The sequence below is a fragment of the Oncorhynchus mykiss genome, chromosome 15 (assembly GCF_057628025.1).
Source record: "Oncorhynchus mykiss isolate SJ-2025 chromosome 15, ASM5762802v1, whole genome shotgun sequence".
Classification (NCBI taxonomy): domain Eukaryota; kingdom Metazoa; phylum Chordata; class Actinopteri; order Salmoniformes; family Salmonidae; genus Oncorhynchus; species Oncorhynchus mykiss.
The window spans coordinates 37,205,019-37,228,109 of NC_143036.1; the positions used below are offsets into that span (position 1 = coordinate 37,205,019).

Genomic DNA, 23,091 nt, shown 5'->3' on the forward strand with positions numbered 1-23,091 from the left:
TTGCGAAAGTATTCGGCCCCTTTGAACTTTGCGACCTTTTGCCACATTTCAGGCTTCAAACATAAAGATATAAAACTGTATTTTTTTGTGAAGAATCAACAAAAAGTGGGACACAATCATGAAGTGGAACGACTTTTTTAACAAATCAAAAACTGAAAAATTGGGCGTGCAAAATTATTCAGCCCCCTTAAGTTAATATTTTGTAGCGCCACCTTTTGCTGCGATTACAGCTGCAAGTCGCTTGGGGTATGTCTCTATCAGTTTTGCACATCGAGAGACTGACATTTTTTCCCATTCCTCCTTGCCAAACAGCTCGAGCTCAGTGAGGTTGGATGGAGAGCATTTGTGAACAGCAGTTTTCAGTTCTCTCCACAGATTCTCGATTGGATTCAGGTCTGGACTTTGACTTGGCCATTCTAACACCTGGATATGTTTATTTTTGAACCATTCCATTGTAGATTTTGCTTTATGTTTTGGATCATTGTCTTGTTGGAAGACAAATCTCCGTCCCAGTCTCAGGTCTTTTGCAGACTCCATCAGGTTTTCTTCCAGAATGGTCCTGTATTTGGCTCCATCCATCTTCCCATCAATTTTAACCATCTTCCCTGTCCCTGCTGAAGAAAAGCAGGCCCAAACCATGATGCTGCCACCACCATGTTTGACAGTGGGGATGGTGTGTTCAGGGTTATGAGCTGTGTTGCTTTTACGCCAAACATAACGTTTTGCATTGTTGCCAAAAAGTTCAATTTTGGTTTCATCTGACCAGAGCACCTTCTTCCACATGTTTGGTGTGTCTCCCAGGTGGCTTGTAGCAAACTTTAAACGACACTTTTTATGGATATCTTTAAGAAATGGCTTTCTTCTTGCCACTCTTCCATAAAGGCCAGATTTGTGCAATATAAGACTGATTGTTGTCCTATGGACAGAGTCTCCCACCTCAGCTGTAGATCTCTGCAGTTCATCCAGAGTGATCATGGGCCTCTTGGCTGCATCTCTGATCAGTCTTCTCCTTGTATGAGCTGAAAGTTTAGAGGGACGGCCAGGTCTTGGTAGATTTGCAGTGGTCTGATACTCCTTCCATTTCAATATTATCGCTTGCACAGTGCTCCTTGGGATGTTTAAAGCTTGGGAAATATTTTTGTATCCAAATCCGTCTTTAAACTTCTTCACAACAGTATCTCGGACCTGCCTGGTGTGTTCCTTGTTCTTCATGATGCCCTCTGCGCTTTTAACGGACCTCTGAGACTATCACAGTGCAGGTGCATTTATACGGAGACTTGATTACACACAGGTGGATTGTATTTATCATCATTAGTCATTTAGGTCAACATTGGATCATTCAGAGATCCTCACTGAACTTCTGGAGAGAGTTTGCAGCCCTGAAAGTAAAGGGGCTGAATAATTTTGCACGCCCAATTTTTCAGTTTTTGATTTGCTAAAAAAGTTTGAAATATCCAATAAATGTCGTTCCACTTCATGATTGTGTCCCACTTGTTGTTGATTCTTCACAAAAAAATACAGTTTTATATCTTTATGTTTGAAGCCTGAAATGTGGCAAAAGGTCGCAAAGTTCAAGGGGGCCGAATACTTTCGCAAGGCACTGTATTTCACGGCAGGTTTTAAAACGCTAAAGTGCAGAGGTGTAAAAGTAGAATTCCAAATCCAAGACCATTTTTATATCTTCTTTATCCTTAGTTTCTTTTTTATATAATCCCTCCCATTTTATAAACCCCTCAAGCCACCTTTGTAAATTATTTCAAGGCTCGGAAGGGGGAGAGGCTTGGAGCCAAGGAAAAGCCCCAGCAACAAACTATGATCAGACCTTGGTTCAACTATATGAAATCAATCCAAATACGCTAGCTGGGCTTGATTGAGCTTGCCTGGCGCAATAGAACCAAAATAATAGTCGCAAAACTGAAACCCCCTCCTAGCTGTCACTTCAGGCATGCTAAAGCAAATGCTGAAAGCACTTGAAAGAGTTCAACTTTATTTGAACCCAGGTCTGACAAGGTCCACAGCGCCTTTGTCTCTAAAACCGCCAGAATTCCTCTGAGTGTTGGCTCATAAATCAGAACCTATGGTTTGCTGCCCGGAGACACTGAGGATGGGGGTCAACGCAAGCAGGTTAGCCAAACACACCCCTGGAGAGGTGCTAGACCCACTTCAGAAGGAGTACCCCTCAGCAGAGAGCGAGGGTGTGTCCCAAATGGCCCATAGGGCGCTGGTCAAAAGCAGCGCACTGTAAAGGGAATAGGGTGCCATTTGAGACAGAAACACTCGGGTGGGCTAGATACTCATCTCTGGTACGGAAGAACTAGTCAGTTACATAACATAGGTAGACATTTAGAGAAGGTATAACATTACTTTGACCCTGACCTTGCCACCTCTCTGTACAGGAAGTCCTGGTTCATATCCACAAACGGTCAAAACCTAAGATTGTATTACACATGAATACCTACAGTACCTACCTAGTGATAAATACAAGAGTAGAGTTTGTCATGTTAAATCATTGTTCCCTTGTATGAATAAATGTCTAATAGTAAACCATAGCCATATTTAGGTACAGGATAGAATCAGATCAGTTCTGTTCTACCTTATTCACTTATTTTAGAGTGTTTGGTACAGTTGCACCCTCCTGAACAAACCTCTGACACACAATGGCTCTCTTAACCAAGTCACTCAGAGGGAAGGGGTAGAGAAGAAAAATTCAAAGCCATCCTATAATGTAATGTATGTTTTTGAGGCGGCAGCAGGCGCTCCTCTCCTTCCCGTCGCTGTGCCCCCGTGGCAGAGGAGGAACTTTTCAAACTGGATCCCTTCACCCCCTGACCTCATGCTGCACAGAGTGGAATAACAGCTGTGGGGCCACCACACACTCCTGCTCCTGAACCACCTTCTCCTGGGACGCTCGCTGCTAAAGCCACTCACACACGCATATTCTGTCACTCTCTCAAACACAAACACTCGCTCACTCTCTCAAATATACCCAAACTCTTGCTCCCTCAAACATACAAGCACAAATGGAAAGACCTACAGTAGTACCTTTATGGTTTGAAGAACTGCAAAGGAGGCAGAAACTTACCGTAAGTGGAAAAGGCACTCATTGCTTCTCCCTAACGGCAAACTATTCAGTGGTAGGGTTCATTCACAGAGAGTGCTTAGGTGGCAAGAAGTTTTGATTAAAAAAATAACTTACATTATCTTGGCCTTGTGTACTCCGTTCACTGAACTTATCATTAAGGTTTGGGTTGGAAATGCCTACTTCCAAATTGGCAATAAATGATTATGAGCAGATCTGGAAACAAAGTTAAGGCCCTGTCTCTTTCTTTCAGTCTCCACCGAGAAAACTAAAGACTTGTGTTTCAAATGGAATGTGCCTACTCTCTATCCAAATATTTGACATGTTAGCTCAACGAGTAGCCGGGAAGAGGTCCATCCATTTTACAGACTAACCACGCCGCTGGCTCCTCTCTCCTCCAGACAACTGACTTGATGAACAACGGTATGGGCTGTTTAAATATGGACTGACTAGCAAGGATGCATCGTTGTTTTTGGACAGTTGACGGTGAAAGTTGAATCTTGAAATAACAAATGTCAGACTGTTCATTATCCACCACACATATCAAAATACTGTTTTCATTTTGGTATAAAAGTCAATTTTGTGGCACTGATTTAATAAAAAACATCTGAAAACATTGGATGTAACGTAAACAAACAAAAAGATGTATAGTCAGATGCTAGAAGTTAATATCTTCTTTAAGTACATTATTTGCAAAGGTTGGCATGGAGAGTAAATAAGTCCTTTCTTATCAAGAGCATCTGGTCACGGAAACATTTATACCCCATTTCACACACTCATGCCAATCCAAACCATACTGTGCCAGCTTCTATATTTTCGTCAGGACAGTTCCAGCTACCATAGCGGATGTCTAAACAGGCCAGCTCAGTACAGCTTGGCTCGGCTCATAAGTCCACTAATGTGGTGTCTTTAAGGGTAGGTCTTTAAGTGCGTGTTGCCCTTGGACTTATACCTCACCAGTGCCATCTAGTGGTGATGGTCTGCAAAACTGTGTGCAGAGTGCACAGTATGAGTGATCTACAAATCATTTTGCATCCCAAATGACTACTGATCGAGATAAGTGATTCTGCATCTCGCCTGGGCTCAGACTGATCCCCACAAACACAATGAATCTTCTCCTCTAGCTCTTCTTCCTCGTGGTGTTGATACTGTTGCCTGTCTTCTTCTCCTCCCTGTTCTTTAGAGACTCCAGCAGGCTCTTGATCCTCTTGCTGGCCGGTTCCCTCTTCCCCTTCTTACGATCCTTAACCTCGGCCGCCTGGGAGACGGAGTGCATGAGGAGCACAGCCAAGCCCCAGGGAGCATTGTTCCCGGTACCGGTCCCGTTACTGCCGCTGCTGTGCGGTACTTTGAACTCCCGCTGCTGCATCATCCAGGCGCTCTCCCGACTCAACGCCACGAAGTGCTCCGGCTGTGTTCTGTTAACGTGCTTACTGACGTTCAGCGCTGGCTTGAAGGGGTTCTGGATGTGAAGGGAGAGACCTCAGGTTTGTTCTGCTCTCTGCCCTGTGAGAGAGCGAGCAAAGAGAAGAGTGAGGGAGAACGTAAGAGATTAAAAGAGGGTGGGAGTGAGAAAGAGAGGGGTGACAAAACATAAAAACACACTGGCTTTATAAATGGTCCATCTATCTTAGGCATTGTTGCTGTTATGTAGGCCACCTGGACCCAGTTATAAAGGGTCTGGCTGTTACATCTCATCTCTTCATTCGCTAGCAGGCTCTATCCCAAATGGCACCCTATTCCCTACTACTTTTAAATCAGGCTCCATAGGGCTCTGGTCAAAAGTAGTGCAGTGTGTAGGGAATAGGGTGCCATTTGGGACGCAAATAGTGTCAGCCTAGCTGTGATGAACGGGCCTGGGGGCAGCACCAACAGGGTAGACACAGGTTCAATCATCAATCATACCACAACATCACTAACCTGGTACAAGATCTGTTTCTGCCATCTTGCTAACTCTTTGGCGATCCCAGTGTCCTAGGCTAGACCATTGCTGCTTTGGAAAAGTAGTGCACTATATTGAATTGGGTTCCATTTGTGACTCTGTACTATTCTGTAACTGTCACACAGACAATAAAAACCTCGGTAAAAGATATATCTCCAGAGCCCTCCAAGGTTCCATGCAAACAACAGATGCACCTGGGTTCAAATAGCATTTGTTTTCTTTTAAACGCTTTAGCTGCGCCTGATTGACCTTGCCTGACGCAATGGAAACAATGGAATAGTCCCAAAGGTGTAAACGCCTCAAATCTAACACCCCAGGCAAGCTCAAGTGTACCCCTCAAAGTATTTGAAATAAATCAAACACTATTTGAACCCAGGGCATGCATGGCATGCAATACCTAAATACATTATCCCCTAAGCCGGGGGTTGTAAAAAGGCTGAATGGATGGAGAAACAGAGATGGAGCCTCCAGCTCCATGGGATGGAGAGATGACCATGGACCATAAAGCCATCAGTCAGGGCAGAGGGAGAGTGCCAGGAGCGAGAGAGGGAAAGGGGTAGAGAGAGGAGAGAGGGCCAGGGAGAGGGAGGGAGAAAGGGTAGGAGAGGGAAAGAGAGAGGGTAAGAGGGCAGGAGAGCGAGAGGGCCAGGGAGAGAGAGGTAGAGAGGGAGGGAGAGGGGCAGGAGAAGGAAAGAGAGAGGGAAAGGGTAAGGGTGCAGGAGAGCGAGAGGAGAGCGAGAGGGTAAGACTGCCAGGGAGAGGGAGGTAGAGAGGGAGGAGGACAGGAGAGGGCCAGCTCTGACTGCTGATAGCTACTTTGAGGAAAAATTGACTTACTATGACATGTGGTTGTCCCACCTAGCTATCTTAAGATGAATGCACTAACTAAGACGTTCTGGATAAGAGCAACCTGCTAAATGACTACAATGTAAAATGGTAGGACACAGAAGACAGGGAATAGGAGAGTGTGGGAGAGGAGGGAGACAGGAGAGACGCAGTACACAGTAAAGATGATTAATGGTGGTTTCTCTACTGGTGAAAGATTATATGCAGAGGCCATGACCACAAGTCTTCCTACAGGCCTTCCTTTAATACTTCAGTCCTGACCCTGGGTTCACACACACACACACACACACACACACACACACACACACACACACACTACACACACTACACACACACACACACACACACACACACCGTTTACGTCCTTACAATATTTTTACTCTCAGGGGCCATGAGGAGATGATGTACAACAGAGGCCTGCATCCTAAATGGCACCCGATTCCCTATGGGCCCTGGTCAAAAGTGAGAAAGTGAGACAACACCTAATCCTTTGTGATAACTGATGCGTCTTATCCTTCAGTGTCAAACTAAACTGTGTTGACAGTCATTGATTTATACTGAACAAAAATATAAACGCAACATGTAAAGTGTTGGTCCCATATTTCATCAGCTGAAATAAAAAATACCGGAAATGTTTTATACAAACAAAAAGCTTATTTCTCTAAAATGTTTACCTCCCTGTTAGAGAGCATTTCTCCTTTTGCCAAAATAATCCATCACTTTGACAGGTGTGGCATATCAAGAAGCTGATTAAACAGCGTGCTCATTACACAGGTGCTCCTTGTGCTGGGGACAATAGAAGGCCACTCTAAAATGTGCAGTTTTGTCACACAATGCCACAGATGTCTCAAGTGCAATTGGCATGCTGACAGCAGGAATGTCCACTAGAGCTGTTGCAAGAGAATTGAGAATCGTTTAAGAGAATTTGGTAGTGCCTCACAACTGCAGACCACGTGTAACCACGCCAGCCCAGGACCTCCACAGCTGGCTTCTTCACCGGCGGGATCATCTGGGACCAGAAGCCCGGACAGCTGGCGAAACTGTGGGTTTGCACAAACAAATAATTTCTGCACAAACTGTCAGGAACCGTCTTGGGAAAGTTCATCTTTGTGCTTGTCATCCTCACCAGGGTCTTGACCTGACTGCAGTTCATCGTCGTAACCGACTTTAGTGGGCAAATGTTCACCTTCTCCAGCGTGCCAGTGGCCATCGAAGTGTGCTCTTTATGGATGAATCTCGTTTCATCTGGACCAGGCAGATGGCAGACAGAGTGTATGACGTCGTGTGGGCGAGTGGTTTGCTGATGTTAACGTTGTGAACCCATGGTGGTGGGGTTATGGTATGGGCAGGCATAAAATACGGACAACGAACACAATTGCATTTTATCGATGGCAATTTTAATGCACAAAGATGCCATGAGATCCTGTGGCCCATTGTTGTGCCATTCATCCGCCGCCATAACCTCATAATTCACAGCCCCATGTTGCAAGGATCTGTACACAATTCCTGGACACTGAAACTATCCCAGCTCTTCCATGGCCTGCATACTCTCTTCCATGGCCTGCATACCAGACATGTCACCCATTGAGCATGTTTGGGATGCTCTGGATCGACGTGTACGACACCGTGTTCCAGTTCCCACCAATATCCAGTAACTTCGCACAGCCCTTGAAGAGGAATGGGACAACATTCCAAGGACCACAATCAACAGCCTGATTAACTCTATGCGAGGGAGATTTGTCGCACTGCATGAGGCAAATGGTGGTCACACCAGATACTGACTGACTGGTTTCTGATCCCCGCCCTTACAATATTTATATTTTTTAAGGCATCTGTGACTAACACCGCACGGCTAAAATGTGGAGAAAAAAAGTTCACCAAAATCTTCCAAAACGGTCAAAACCCTTCGATTTTGAGATGGGGGTGAAATCCAAAATTGTGCTATATATTAATTGGTTATGTCATAGTTCATTTGTAAATGATGAATATTAATACATTGCTAGCTCAAACACTATCTGCTAAATGTACAAGTTAATTAGTGGGTGATGGTGATTTCAGAACCAAAGGCTACATAGTCCCCCTTAATCTGATAGTGGGGTGGTAGATGCCTTGTCTCCCCCTATGGGACAGATCAGGTGCATACATAGTATACACCATAGACAAACATAATTTACACACACAAGTCAGCTCAGACCGATCCAGCTCAGAGGCTTAGCTCATGAGCTCCATCAGCATCAGACTTATATTTAGAATGGAAAATGAGTGTGTTTATGCAACAAATGTTAGTGCATCAAATCATATCGTATCGATTCGTTTTCTAATCAAAGAGAATCGCACAGAATCATTTCAAACTAAAATGCATCGTTCCTGTATCATATCGGAGCCCATCTATCTAGATACGTATTGAATCATCTTGAAAGGGAAAGATGCACATCCCTACTATACAGAGAATAGGGTGCCATTTGGGACAACCTTGGCCTGCAAAGGAATTAAATGAAAAACAAACTGGGTGAACTGTAACTAAATGAACACGTACGTGTCTAAGATTGAATAAACGTGTCGATTATGTTGTCTTATCGAGTGTGATGAACTGCTGATTGTGTTCATTGGAGATGGGTAAAGGGGAGGAGCAACTATCAATCACATAGTCCTCTGACAGCTGTAGTTTTAGCTGGCACGGAGAGACATTCGTGCGATGCTGGTGTGTGTGTGTGTGTGTGTTTGATCCACCAAAAACCCACTTTATTACCAACAGCTTCCCCTCTTGGCTCTCAGCCCTGCGACTAGGGAGAGCTAGCCAATGAAAGATCTCAAACGCCGTTAGCTAACTCTCCAATCTGGTTCTGATAGTATCTGCAGTCCTTTTTCCCCCGCCAATTATAAACTACGACCATGAAACAATGGCAATTATGCACAGGGGTGAAAGTGCTGCTGGAATCCCTTCTGAAAGGATTGGCAGTTTACAGCTTACAGCTAAAAGGGTTCCAGAGAAGGCTATTTCTGTTTAAAGCTCTCAGCGCAGCACCCTCATCTTGTGTCCAATCAACATAGAATGACTTGGTACTAATTAAATCAGAATGGGCTGTGTGTGCCTGTCACCTTTCTGTTGTGCATGGACATGCGGCCGAATGTGAAGGTTCCGTAGAACTCAAAGAACTCCTGCAGCAGTTGCTCTGAAAGGAATCCCAAAGAGTATGATAACAAATACCACATTTATAATGATCAATAAACCTGTTTTAATGTGGAAATAAAACGTATACAAAATATTAGTATGTATGCTCTGGTTAAGGGACAGGGGCTTAGGTAGTTTTCACCCCCCCCCCCCCCCCCCCCCTCCCCCCACACACACATTTCAATCATCAGACCTCAAGAGGCCGATATAGCACCTTCTTGCTCCATGTGTGAATGAATTGTAGTGTCTGCATACCATGGTCATCAATGGCAGTGGTTCCCAACCTTTTTATAGGCCCGTACCCCTTCAAACATTCAACCTCCAGCTGGTACCCCCTCTAGCACCAGGGTCAGCGCACTCTCAAATGTTGTTTTTTGCCATCATTGTAAGCCTGCCACACACACACATACAATATATTTATTAAACATAAGAATGAGTGTGAGTTGTGGTCACGACCCGGCTCGTGGGAAGTGACAAAGAGCTCTTATAGGAACAGGGAACAAATAATAATATATTCATAATTAATACTTTTTCTCTTTATTTAGCCATCTTACATATAAAACCTTATTTGTTCATCAAAAATTGTGAATAACTCACCAAAGGTTAATGAGAAGGGTGTGCTTGAAATTATGCTCTGCCATGTTGGGTTGTGTTGGAGAGTCTCAGTCTTAAATCATTTTCCACACACAGTCTGTGCCTGTATTTAGTTTTAGTGAGGACAGAGAGTCCACTCTCACATAGGTACATGGTTGCAAAGGGCATCAGTGTCTTAACAGTGCGATTTGCCAAGGCAACTCTGAGCGCAGCCCTATTCAGAAATCTGACAGTGGCTTCTGATTAAATGACATTTTCACAGAACTGCTTGTAGCAATTTCGATGAAGTTCTCTTGTTCAGATATTGGTAAGTGTATTGGAGGCAGGGCATGACGAATCTAGTTGTTTGTGTCGTCCGTTTCGGGAAAGTAGCTCACTCAGATGCATCGCTATATCACATTTGACATTGTTCGTAAGCTGGAGTTCATTTGCACACAAAAAAATCATACAATGACGGAAAGACCTGTGTGTTGTCCTTGTTAATGCAGACAGAAAATAGCTCCAACTTCTTAATCATAGCCTCAATTTTGTCCCGCACATTGAATATAGTTGGGGAGAGTCCCTGTAATCCTAGATTCAGATCATTCAGGTGATCATTCAGATAGGCCAGTCGTGTGGGAAACTAGTCATCATGCAAGCGGTCAGACAAGTGAAAATGATGGTCAGTAAAGACGACTTTAAGCTTGTCTCAATTTTTTCTTAAACTTGCCAATACCTTGCCCCTTGATAACCAGTGCACTTCTGTATGTTGTAAAAGTGTTACATGGTCGCTGCCCATATCATTGCATAATGCAGAAAATACACAAGACTTCAGGCACCTTGCTTAACTAAGTTAACCATTTTCACTGTAGTGTCCAAAACGTCTTTAAAGATGTCTGGAATTCCCTTGGCAGCAAGAGCCTCTCGGTGGATGCTGCAGTCTACCCAAGTGGCGTCGGGAGCAACTACTTGCATGCGCGTTACCACTCCACTATGTCTCCCTGTCATGGCTTTTGCGCCATCAGTACAGATACCAACACATCTTGACCACCAAAGTCCATTTGATGTCACAAAGCTGTACAGTATTTAAAAAATATCCTCTCATGTTGTCCTGGTTTCCAGAAGAGAATGTCTTCCTTAATTGACACCGCATAAATGTAACGGACATATGCCAGGAGCTGTGCCAGGCCCGCCACGTCTGTTGACTCATCCAGCTGTCACGCATATAAACTCAATGGCTTGTAAGCGAAGCAGTAATTGTTTCAAAACATCTCCTGCCATGTCACTGATGCATTGTGAAACAGTGTTGTTTGATGAAGGCATTGTCTGTATAGTTTTGGTGGCCTTTTCTCCAAGCATTGTCCCAGCCATATCCATGGCAGCAAGAAGAATAAAGTCCTCCACAATAGTATGGGGCTTGCCTGTCCGAGCCACTCGGTACCTTACCATATAAGATGTTCTAGACTCTTCTGTTGCTTTTATACGTTTTACTACTCGAAAGTCGTCTTTATTCTCGCACAAACTCTCCTGGCTTATTTTTCAAATTGTCATGTTTTGTTTCTAAATGTTTGCACAAGAGTAAAGGTTTCCCGTGAGAGAGTAACGGTTAATGTGATTGGATGTTCATTATTTGACAAGGCTACCTGTATGTGACATTGTGTTGTTACTTCGCTGAACACTAGATGGTTTCATTTTATTTTTGGCAGTGAAACGAAGCTACTCAGGCGCGAGAAAAAAAAGTCACCCAAATGTATGGAAAATATAAATGTACTGTTTGAAAATGTGAAGAATTAAAAATATATATTATTATGATTGTTTTTTTTATGGGAATCACATTTTAATTTGGTGTACCACCGATGGCATTGTGCGTACACCAGTTTGGGAATACCTGATCTAAGGTAATTTATTCAATTAGTCCAAAATAGATTCCCAACCATGTGGAGACCAACAATTATTTTCATCAGCAGCCTACACTTTAGCCTAATGCACCAAATTGATTTGCCTATCTTAAGGACATTATCAACAAATATTTAACTTATTGTCTTTTATCAACATTATATGGGGAATAATAAGAAAACATAGCCTATTTGCGAACAAAGTAGCAATTTTCATTCGCTATAGCAATACATGCAACAAAGTCAATTCTGAGGATATGGCTTTTGCAAGCTCCAACATCTCTCTCGAAAAAGTTGACAATCCCAAAATGCGTGCATTCATTAACACATGTAAAGAACAGAGGAGCAGTCTGGTAATTTAAAAAAAAACGGACGAATATGCTGACACACAAGACCAATCTGTTCTGAACATATTGTAGGTGCTGAGTGAAGACGTTAAAGTTGTTCTGGCTGATATATGATTTTTCAGATGGCTGTCTATCCTGTCTTTCCGTTTATAATGTAATGGTAAATTGCAGAATATATTGTTGTCTGCAAAGAGCGTCCCAGTGGGGTATTGGCACTGTTTTTTCAAGCATAATTTCAATATTGTGTATTTGACCCATTTTTATAACCTCAGGGATTGAGAGGATTGAGAAAAGTGAAGAATCACTGATCTACAAATACTATTCCCTGCCAAATAATAGGCTTTGTGCAATAAAGATTCATATGCTACACCTCCTCTCGTTTAGGCGATCCCCCCCCCCACAAAACACTCATGCACAACCAGACATTGAAAGATTAGAGACCGCTTATGTCAATTAAAGAGCATTTCCTAAGATGTACTGCCTGCAGCAAACCCAGTGGATAATGCTGGAAATACCAGACAAAGACTAAACCCACAAAAAAGGGGAGAGGGGGAACATAATGTTAATGACATGGTACACACATACACTACACACAAGGTAAATGACATTGGGAAAGTATTCAGACCCCTTCCCCTTTTCCACATTTTGTTACGTTACAGCCTTATTCTAAAATGGATTAAATAAAATAAAACATCCTCATCAATCTACACACAATACCCCATAACGACAAAGTGAAAACAGGTTTTGAGACATTTTTGCAAATGTAAAAAAACAGAACGTAAATACCACATTTTCATAAGTATTCAGACCCTTTCCTCAGTACTTTGTTGAAGCACCTTTGGCAGTGACTACAGCCGAGTCTTCTTGGGTATGACGCTACAAGCTTATGTAACGTAACATAACGTGGTAAAAGTCATGGGGCCTGAATACTTCCCAAATGCACTGTAGCTCGGGCCTTGTAGGGGAAAGAGGGGAGCACAAGGTAAATGACATACAACATGTGTTTATGTACACAGTGACGATGTCCATAAACAAAAGAAAGATGGATGGTGTCACAAAAAACAGACAAGCAAAGAGAGAGAGAGGGAGAAGATAGAGAGATTTCAAACAAAACTGGGATGGATAGAGCAAAAAAAAGAGGAAGAGGTCAAATAAGAGAGTGAGGGCGATTACAAACTGGAAAAGGTGAGCGAGAGGTAGAGGGAGGGAACATAAAGGAGGAAGAGACAATAAACAGAGTAGAGCTGGGGGATATGGACAAAATCCATATTGTAATAAATTGCCTGAATTGATGTGATAACGATAAATAGAACGATACGTTTATAACATTAATGTGCACGTCAGTCTAAAAAAAGTATCCTTTAATCTTCCCATCGTGTCCAATTTTTACATTTTTACAGAGGAAACACAACATATATTTATGTTAGATCACCACCAAATCAACAAAAAAAAACAGCCATTTTTCCCAGACAAAGATAGTCACAAAAGCAGAATTAGAGCTATAATTAATCACTAACCTTTGATAATCTTCATCTCATATACACTCATATGACATCCTGTTACACAATGCATTTATGTTTTGTTCGATAATATGGATATTTATATCCACAAATCTCGGTTTACATTGACGCCATGTTCAGAAATGCCTCCAAAATATCAGGAGTAATTACAGAGAGCTACGCCAGATAACAGAAATACTCATCATAAACTTTGACGAAGATTCATGTTTTACATATAATTAAAGATACACTGTTTCTTAATGCAATTGCTGTGTCAGATTTTTTAAAAACGTTATGAAAAAAGCATACCATGCAATAATCTAAAACGGCGCTAAGACGTAAATATATTTCTCCGCCATGTTGGAGTCAACAGAAATACGAAATTACATCATAAATATTCCCTTACCTTTGATGATCTTTCATCAGAATGCAGTGCAAGGAGTCCTAGTTCCACAATAAATCGTTGTTTTGTTCCATAACGTCCATTACTAGTGTCCAATTAGCTGCTTTTGCTAGCACTGTTAGTTCACATTTCCAAAAGCTGGTGCTGGTCCAGGCAAACTCTGACGAAAACTTTAAAAAGTTATATTCCAGGTCGAATAAACTGGTCAAACTAAGTAGAGAATCAATCTTCAGGATGTTATTTTCATATATATGCAATAACGTTCCAACCGGTGCATTCCTTTTTGTCTACAGAGTCATGGAACGCAGGCGATATCAACAGTAATGTGCGCAACCAGGAACTGCCATTCTGACAGACCACTGACTCAATCCCCTCCCATCCGGTCATACATCACACTAGAGGCTTCATTCCACATTCTACTGACTGTTGACATCTAGTGGAAGGCGTAGGAAATGCGAACATATCCATATCTTGTTTGGATGTGAATAGGCGATGACTTGAATTCGACCAGCCCCAGAATTTCCACTTCCTGTTTGGAAATTTGCCTGCCCTATGAGTTCTGTTATACTCACAGACATAATTCAAACAGTTTTAGAAACTTCAGAGTGTTTTCTATCCAATAGTAATAATAATATGCATATATTAGCATCTAGGACAGAGTAGGATGCAGTTCACTATGGGCACGCAATTCATCCAAAGTGAAAATGCTGCCCCCTATCCCTAATTAAACTGCTACTACAACGTCCTCTCGCTGTCAACTGCGTTTATTTTCAGCAAACTTAACGTGTAAATATTTGAATGAACATAAGATTCAACAACTGAGACATAAACTGAACAAGTTCCACAGACATGTGACTAACAGAAATTGAATAATGTGTCCCTGAACAAAGGTGGGGGTCAAAATCAAAAGTAACAGTCAGTATCTGGTGTGGCCACCAGCTGCATTATGTACTGCAGTGCAGCTCCTCCTCATGGACTGCACCAGATTTGCCAGTCCTTGCTGTGAGATGTTACCCAACTCTTCCACCAAGGCACCCGCAAGTTCCCGGACATTTCTGGGGGGAATGGCCCTAGCCCTCCCCATTCCGATCCAACAGGTCCCAGACGTACTCAATGGGATTGAGATCCGGGCTCTTCGCTGGCCATGGCAGAAAACTGACATTCCTGTTTTGCAGGAAATCACGCACAGAACTAGCAGTATGGCTGGTGGCAATGTCATGCTGGAGGGCCATGTCAGGATTAGCCTGCAGGAAGGGTACCTCAATGCTGTGTAACGCACAGCATTGAGATTGCCTGCAATGACAACAAGCTCAGTCCGATGATGCTGCGACATACCGCCCCAGACCATGACAGACCCTCCACCTCCAAATTGATCCCGCTCCAGAGTACAGGCCTCAGTGTAACGCTCATTCCTTCGACGATAAATGCGAATCCGCCCATCACCCCTGGTGAGAAAAACCGAGACTCTTCAGTGAAGAGCACTTTTTGCCAGTCCTGTCTGGTCCAGACGGTGGGTTTGTGCCCATAGGCGACGTTGTTGCCGGTGATGTCTGGTGAGGACCTGCCTTACAACAGGCCTACAAGCCCCCAGTACAGCCTCTCTCAGCCTATTGCGGACAGTCTGAGCACTCATGGAGGGATTGTGCATTCCTGGTGTAACTCGGGCAGTTGTTGTTGCCATTCTGTACCTGTCCCGAAGGTGTGATGTTCGGATATACCGATCCTGTGCCGGTGTTGTTATACGTGGTCTGCCACTGCAAGGACGATCAGCTGTCCGTCCTGTCTCCCTGTAGAGCTGTCTTGGGCGTCTCACAGTATGGACATTGCAATTTATTGCCCTGGCCAAATCTGCAGTCCATGCCTCCTTCACGCAGATGAGCAGGGACCCTGGGCATCTTTCTTTTGGTGTTTTTCAGAGTCAGTAGAAAGGCCTCTTTAGTGTCCTAAGTTTTCATAACTGTGACCTTAATTGCCTACCGTCTGTAAGCTGTTAGTGTCTTAACGACCGTTCCACAGGTGCATGTTCATTAATTGTTTATGGTTCATTGAACAAGCATGGGAAACAGTGTTTAAAGCCTTTACAATGAAGATCTGTGACGTTATTTGGATTTTTACGAAATATCTTTGAAAGACAGGGTCCTGAAAAAGGGCCGTTTCTTTTTTTGCCTAGTTTAGTTTTATGGTTGTAGCCATCAATTGTGCCATTACGAATCGCCCATATTATCAAACTTATTTCATTTCAAACTTATCGCAGGCAATTCAAACACATTTCTGTAGTATAGATTACTTATCAAAAATGAACAATATCAGCAAAATTCTTGCGATAAGTGATCGCTCTGGATCATTTTCAACTTATCGTCCCAGCTCTAATAGAGGGAGCCAATACAGTTCATCATGGAGAAAAGAGAGCGAGAGAGAGAGAGAAAAAGTGAGAGTCCTGATCAGAATCCTTGACCATGTCAGCCGAGGGTAGTAGAAGAGATTGGTTGTGTGTGTGTGTGTGTGCACAAGGTTAAATAGTGCTGGGAGGGTCAAAGCCCTCTGCCAGAGTGATAGGGCCTTTATTGTGATGAAGGCCCTATGATGCCTGGGATAGTGTCTCTGTCTGTGCTAAGATGGAGGGGGGATAGATTGCTTTTGGAATGCAATTATTTGAGAGCCAAGGTGACAAAGGAAGCAGGAGTACGAGCGGTGGGAAGAGAAGCATGACTGGACTACACCAACACAGATATTTGTGTTGCCAATTAGGATCAGCAATCCGATCTATTCAATAAATAATAATTGAATAACCCAATTGCCACTCGCTCAGTGGTCCATTGCTACCGGCTGAACATCAATTTCCAAATTTCTGAATAAAACTAGGATGTGTAGCAATGCAAGACGACTGACTACCTGCCAGCTCTTTGAGATGATACTTATAGTATAGATTTTTGTTAAAATAAGTTGCTGCTCAGTGCTCCATTTTTCGCTACCTGCTTTGAGGCAGTCCATGGTGGGCAGTATGGGCTTGCTTGTGGGTGTGGGTGTGTGCGTCTGTGTCTACCTGCTAGTTCCTTGAGGTGGTCCAGGGTGAGAAGTATAGGAACAGTCCTCCTTTGCAGGAAGAACAGGACCATGACAGTGAGAGAGAAATTGGTGATCCAGGCATGGAGCTGGTGATACTGTGGGCCCAGGCCCAGCACTGAACACTAAGCAACGCACCCGCCGATCCAGCCGCCCATACAGGTACAGAAACTCAGAGCTCTTCATCGCCACCCTGTGGACACATACAGAATGACAGTCAAGACACTGCAGTACGCATTCACTGTAGCTGAAACACTTGATACTATCTGGGATTTTTAAATTGATCTTTCTGACACATTCATTTCTATCACCATTCCTAAGCATTTAATATGATTATGATACACAAATAATGGTAGTCAAGACAACATATAGGATATTAAAGCAGAATACCCTCATTATCTGAGAGACTTGATTCTGTCTGGGACTTTTGAATTGAACAACATTTATAACATGCTAGGAGCAGAGAAAATGAAAAAGTCAGTGGCACACACTATCCACCAGGGGGCAACATTCAGCTGGACATCGTAATTCTCACTTCCAAAATATCCCTCTGTTTTGCAAGGATGACAAACTGTGTATAAGCATACTCTTCAATGTTTTTAACATAAACACACAGTCAGTGTGTCTCCACTCTACCCTAGTCGATTTCATTACAAACTGAGGCGTGGATGTGTTTGTTTCTAATCAATAGCAGGTGTGTGTATCTGGCTGCTTCACGCTCAGGCTAACTTTAGAGACCACAGAAACCCTTAGGGCCAAGGAAAGAAGAAGTGAAACACATGACCCATCGATCTTCTGCGCACTCTCCCTCTCTCTCCTGCTCTCTCTGCTTCTACGCAACTCGAGTTTCAGTTTGCTTTGTGCAACACCAGTAGGTTTTGAAAGGCAACAGAGTTTCTATGAAGCATTAGAGCAAAATGACAAACAGCAACTGACATTTAAACGGTGACTATTAGTTATGTGGACAGGTGAACTTTAAACAACTTCAACAATTCAAAATCCTAACAAATTGGTCAGTTATATAGAAGTAGAACTAGGCAGGCAGAAGTATGTTTGTAGGCTTTAATGATCTGCTTTAATGATTCACAATTGTTTAACAGGAACAGGTCAAGCTTTATAGAAGGCTTTCTGATTTAATCATACTGATGATGTATTTGAGATGGATTACACCAATAAAGGAGTTTGCTCAGTGACTCTTCAATGTGTGTGTGTGTGTGTGTGTGTGTGTATGTGTGTGTGTGTGTGTGTGTGTGTGTGTCTGCGTGCTACCATGCATGCATGCATGCGTGTCTGTCAGCATGTGTGTATCTGTGGAAACAAGTCCATATGTGTGTCATTGTCTTACCTATTGTTGGCTGTGAGGTCACATTGGAACCCTAATGGTTGGGTGAAGCGGACCAGGGGACAGCGAGCGTTGAGGATATTCTGCCTCCCGACACAGCCAGTTCCCAAACTGGTCTACACACTCCCCAATCACAGACAGGATACTCTGGGTCGCCGCCCGCTCAGACGCAGACCTCTTTGTCTGGTACCTGCTTTTGGCCGGGCAGATGGGACAAGACCATTTATTGAACAGCATTTTTAATTACAGAAACATAGGCTCTAAATGCATAGGATCACAGTGAGTGTGCGAGTGAAGATGGCGGGCCAAGGCTGAAAAAGATATGTCGACGGCGTATAGACGCAAACAGTTGCACGTGCCCGTACACGAAAGTGCATAACCCTGCATCTTTCAATCTCCTAGGCCTTTGAGTACATTTTTGGAAGTCAGAGTGACACTCAACATTCACATAGAAAAGATACAACTTTGACAAGCTCTGCAAGCGCTCTTCATACACGAGGGTCTTACATTTCTACTGAACAGCCTTGTCTACAGAAGAGGAAGTGGTGATTTGTAGCACTGCGTGCATCTCTCACCTCTTTTTTTTATCAGCCTGTTGTTTACCCAGCGAGCGAGCGAGCGAGAGAGAGAGAGAGAGAGAGAGAGAGAGAGAGAGAGAGACTGATAAGGACCTCAGGCTCAATGGGCTTTCCCACACTACGTCAAGGTAAACACATTTTCTATAGGGAGTCCCCCCCCCACCCGTCTCCCTCTCTGAACAAATGTTCTACAGCACAACAACAGAGTGACAGTAGGGGTCTGGTTTAACAAGTTGCTTGATCTCCTCTCGTACAGGAGTTCTTGTAAAGATGTAAACAAAAGGACATGTAATTAAAAGGAGAGTGTATGCAGCAGAAACACGAGACCAATCTCTCAACAGCTGTTTTATGATATGAAAACAACCCTAGGTCAAAATTGGTAATTAAAGGAAGAGACCCCTTGGAGTGAGTTTCCTGAAAGCTTTGTAGTACTAGGCATATATTGTCCATATGATCAGTGCTATGAAGCTCTTGGGAAACACCCCTAAAGTGATTCTATCTTAACCCTTCACACTTGTGGAAATTGTCAAATATGGGTTGGGACAAATTGAAATGTTTCTAACAGGAGAACTATAAAAACATATGCATGACCATGGTAGCAATTGAAAGAGAACACTTAGGAAATGATCAGACCAAAGGTGACAACAGTTCATCCAAACATTACACTGTTATGTTATGTGCATTTGTCAATAACGAAATCTGAAAATACTCTGGATTTATTCAGTAATATAATACGAATATTCATGGTAATTTTGGGGTAGGTGTAACGTAAGAAAAAAATATTACAAGGGTTTGAATGAGAGGTCTAACTGGTGTCTCCAAGTGGCCACACGCCTCTCCAAACTGTGCACAGTTCCTAAGTCATTTCCATGCACGTTTATGACTCAAGGAAAGGGCCTTCAACAATAAGGTGCTTTGCATGTGAGGAACTGAAGCAAGCACACTTGTCGTTTTTTTGTTTGGGAACACATCCCTGCCACACCATCACAAAATTACTGTTGTTGTTTATGCAATCCAAAAACTCTCCATTATAAAATGGAAATCTGGATCAGATGAGCATCATTTGAAAGCTTGCTGTATTACCAGCTACGTTATAAAAAAAAACAATTTTACAGTGTTAGGCTTTCACAAGGCTCCTCAGACAGATGCGTGTCATCCTTGTAACTGCACATCAAACATAGCGATCATAATTGTTGATATTGTTAAATGACAGTTTTCAAATGCACATTTGGACTGATGGGCCTGTGGTTTGCTTTTACAGCATCAAAGCGGTATTTATTATAATCTTCAACGTCTCATCCTCACTCAAGACAACAAAAATATTTCCAAAAGTGGCACATTTTTGTTGTGCATGGTACACACGTTTCGAACGGGTGTCAGTTGAATCCCATACAGCGCTATAAAGGGACGTTATATATACAGTATGTTACAGTATAGCCAGTAAGTTCCAATTTAGGCGCTTATCAGTGACCAAGAATTGTAGGAGATTAACTTATCTCTCTCCACTGTCAAGAGGGGGGCCGCTAAAATGTTCTGCTTCACTTACGGCCCCCAAAAGACTAGGGCTGGCTCTGACTGTGGCCCCTCATGATGAGTTCAGATTTTCTGTGGCCACCACCCCCATCAATGTTGCCCACCCCTTGTAAAAAAGGGTTCAAATGTCCTTGTCCTTTAGATTCCTACCTGGACTTATTTCAATAACAAAACTGTTTTTGTTTTCCGTTGCAAGACCTTTTGCTACGTTGTGCCCTACTGAACATGACCCTGATGTGGTTCCTCCATCCCCATCCTCACCTTAAGATTCCTTCCATTGATGTAATCCAGGTCGTGAAACATGCCTAGTTCACAGCCCAGCTTCCGGAAGCCGTTCATGGAGGAGGGCAGAATGTTGCATTCTGGGAAATATGCAGCAGCTATGTCGTTCAGCAGCGAGCAGACCAGGAAGCGCAGACATTCTCTTCTGTTAGCTGGTATGTCTCTGTAAGGGAGGTGATTTGTTGGTCTGAGATAAAGAGAAGACAGACACAGCGTTCTCATTGGAATGAACAATATTTGTGCTTAAAGCAAGGGATCTCTTGAAATCTCTATAATTTATATTCAACTTTGTCTTGGTATAAATGTTTGTTACCTAAATTAGCACTAAAGCTGACATTGTACCTATGTGTGTTCCCAGGGACATCATATACAGTGCCTTGCGAAATTATTCGGCCCCCTTGAACTTTGCGACCTTTTGCCACATTTCAGGCTTCAAACATAAAGATATAAAACTGTATTTTTTTGTGAAGAATCAACAACAATTGGGACACAATCATGAAGTGGAAGGACATTTATTGGATATTTCAAACTTTTTTAACAAATCAAAAACTGAAAAATTGGGCGTGCAAAATTATTCAGCCCCCTTAAGTTAATACTTTGTAGCGCCACCTTTTGCTGTGATTACAGCTGTAAGTCGCTTGGGGTATGTCTCTATCAGTTTTGCACATCGAGAGACTGAATTTTTTTCCCATTCCTCCTTGCAAAACAGCTCGAGCTCAGTGAGGTTGAATGGAGAGCATTTGTGAACAGCAGTTCTCAGTTCTTTCCACAGATTCTCGATTGGATTCAGGTCTGGACTTTGACTTGGCCATTCTAACACCTGGATATGTTTATTTTTGAACCATTCCATTGTAGATTTTGCTTTATGTTTTGGATCATTGTCTTGTTGGAAGACAAATCTCCGTCCCAGTCTCAGGTCTTTTGCAGACTCCATCAGGTTTTCTTCCAGAATGGTCCTGTATTTGGCTCCATCCATCTTCCCATAAATTTTAACCATCTTCCCTGTCCCTGCTGAAGAAAAGCAGGCCAAAACCATGATGCTGCCACCACCATGTTTGACAGTGGGGATGGTGTGTTCAGCTGTGTTGCTTTTACGCCAAACATAACGTTTTGCATTGTTGCCAAAAAGTTCAATTTTGGTTTCATCTGACCAGAGCACCTTCTTCCACATGTTTGGTGTGTCTCCCAGGTGGCTTGTAGCAAACTTTAAACAACACTTTTTATGGATATCTTTAAGAAATGTCTTTCTTCTTGCCACTCTTCCATAAAGGCCAGATTTGTGCAATATACAACTGATTGTTGTCCTATGGACAGAGTCTCCCACCTCAGCTGTAGATCTCTGCAGTTCATCCAGAGTGATCATGGGCCTCTTGGCTGCATCTCTGATCAGTCTTCTCCTTGTATGAGCTGAAAGTTTAGAGGGACGGCCAGGTCTTGGTAGATTTGCAGTGGTCTGATACTCCTTCCATTTCAATATTATCGCTTGCACAGTGCTCCTTGGGATGTTTAAAGCTTGGGAAATCTTTTTGTATCCAAATCCGGCTTTAAACTTCTTCACAGCAGTATCTCGGACCTGCCTGGTGTGTTCCTTGTTCTTCATGATGCTCTCTGCGCTTTTAACGGACCTCTGAGACATTCACAGTGCAGGTGCATTTATACGGAGACTTGATTACACACAGGTGGATTGTATTTATCATCATTAGTCATTTAGGTCAACATTGGATCATTCAGAGATCCTCACTGAACTTCTGGAGAGAGTTTGCTGCACTGAAAGTAAAGGGGCTGAATAATTTTGCACGCCCAATTTTTCAGTTTTTGATTTGTTAAAAAAGTTTGAAATATCCAATAAATGTCGTTCCACTTCATGATTGTGTCCCACTTGTTGTTGATTCTTCACAAAAAAATACAGTTTTATATCTTCATGTTTGAAGCCTGAAATGTGGCAAAAGGTCGCAATGTTCAAGGGGGCCGAATACTTTCGCAAGGCACTGTATGTTGCTATGTTAATCTGCATTCTAGCAATCTTAATTTAGTCAGTTAGACAACTTCAGACAGCCTAGTATTTTAGAAACGAGTCCATGTCGACTTACACTGTCCTCTTTGGACAGTCTCTGTATGAGGTCGTTGATGGGGATGGTTGTCTGTGGTTGGCACTGACTGGCAGACTGGCTGGGGATGATGGTCATTTCATGTAGTGAAGTGAGGCTCTCCTTGCTGGTAAACTCCACCAGTTATCTTTGACAACCTCCTTTCAATATACATTAAAGATAGAGCTTTTTTTAAAATGTTAGTTAGATTTTATTTTTTGTTTCAGACACAGATTAAAAAATAATACAATAAATAATATTGAGGACAATTGACATTACAGATTGTTGTTCTTACATAATCGTATACATTTTTGCACATTTAGCAGAATGTGTTCATAAATATATAAAATATACTTTGCAAGCGTTCTTAAAATTATGTACACATTATATGGTTGATTAGTCCAGCTGTATACAGTATATTTGATGTAGCCCCTTCCTTCCATTTTCAGA

The 23,091-nt window shown here is 42.7% G+C and overlaps 1 long non-coding RNA gene across 1 annotated transcript; it reads right to left on the reverse strand.

Moving 5' to 3' along the window:
• Window positions 1-3,657: 3,657 nt before the first annotated feature.
• Window positions 3,658-22,827, reverse strand: LOC110490027 (uncharacterized). Its single transcript, XR_016486662.1, has 5 exons — window positions 22,645-22,827; window positions 20,534-20,741; window positions 18,165-18,354; window positions 16,800-17,012; window positions 3,658-4,585 (listed from the first exon to the last, which is right to left on the reverse strand). It is a non-coding gene; the product is annotated as an uncharacterized LOC110490027 (long non-coding RNA).
• Window positions 22,828-23,091: the final 264 nt, after the last annotated feature.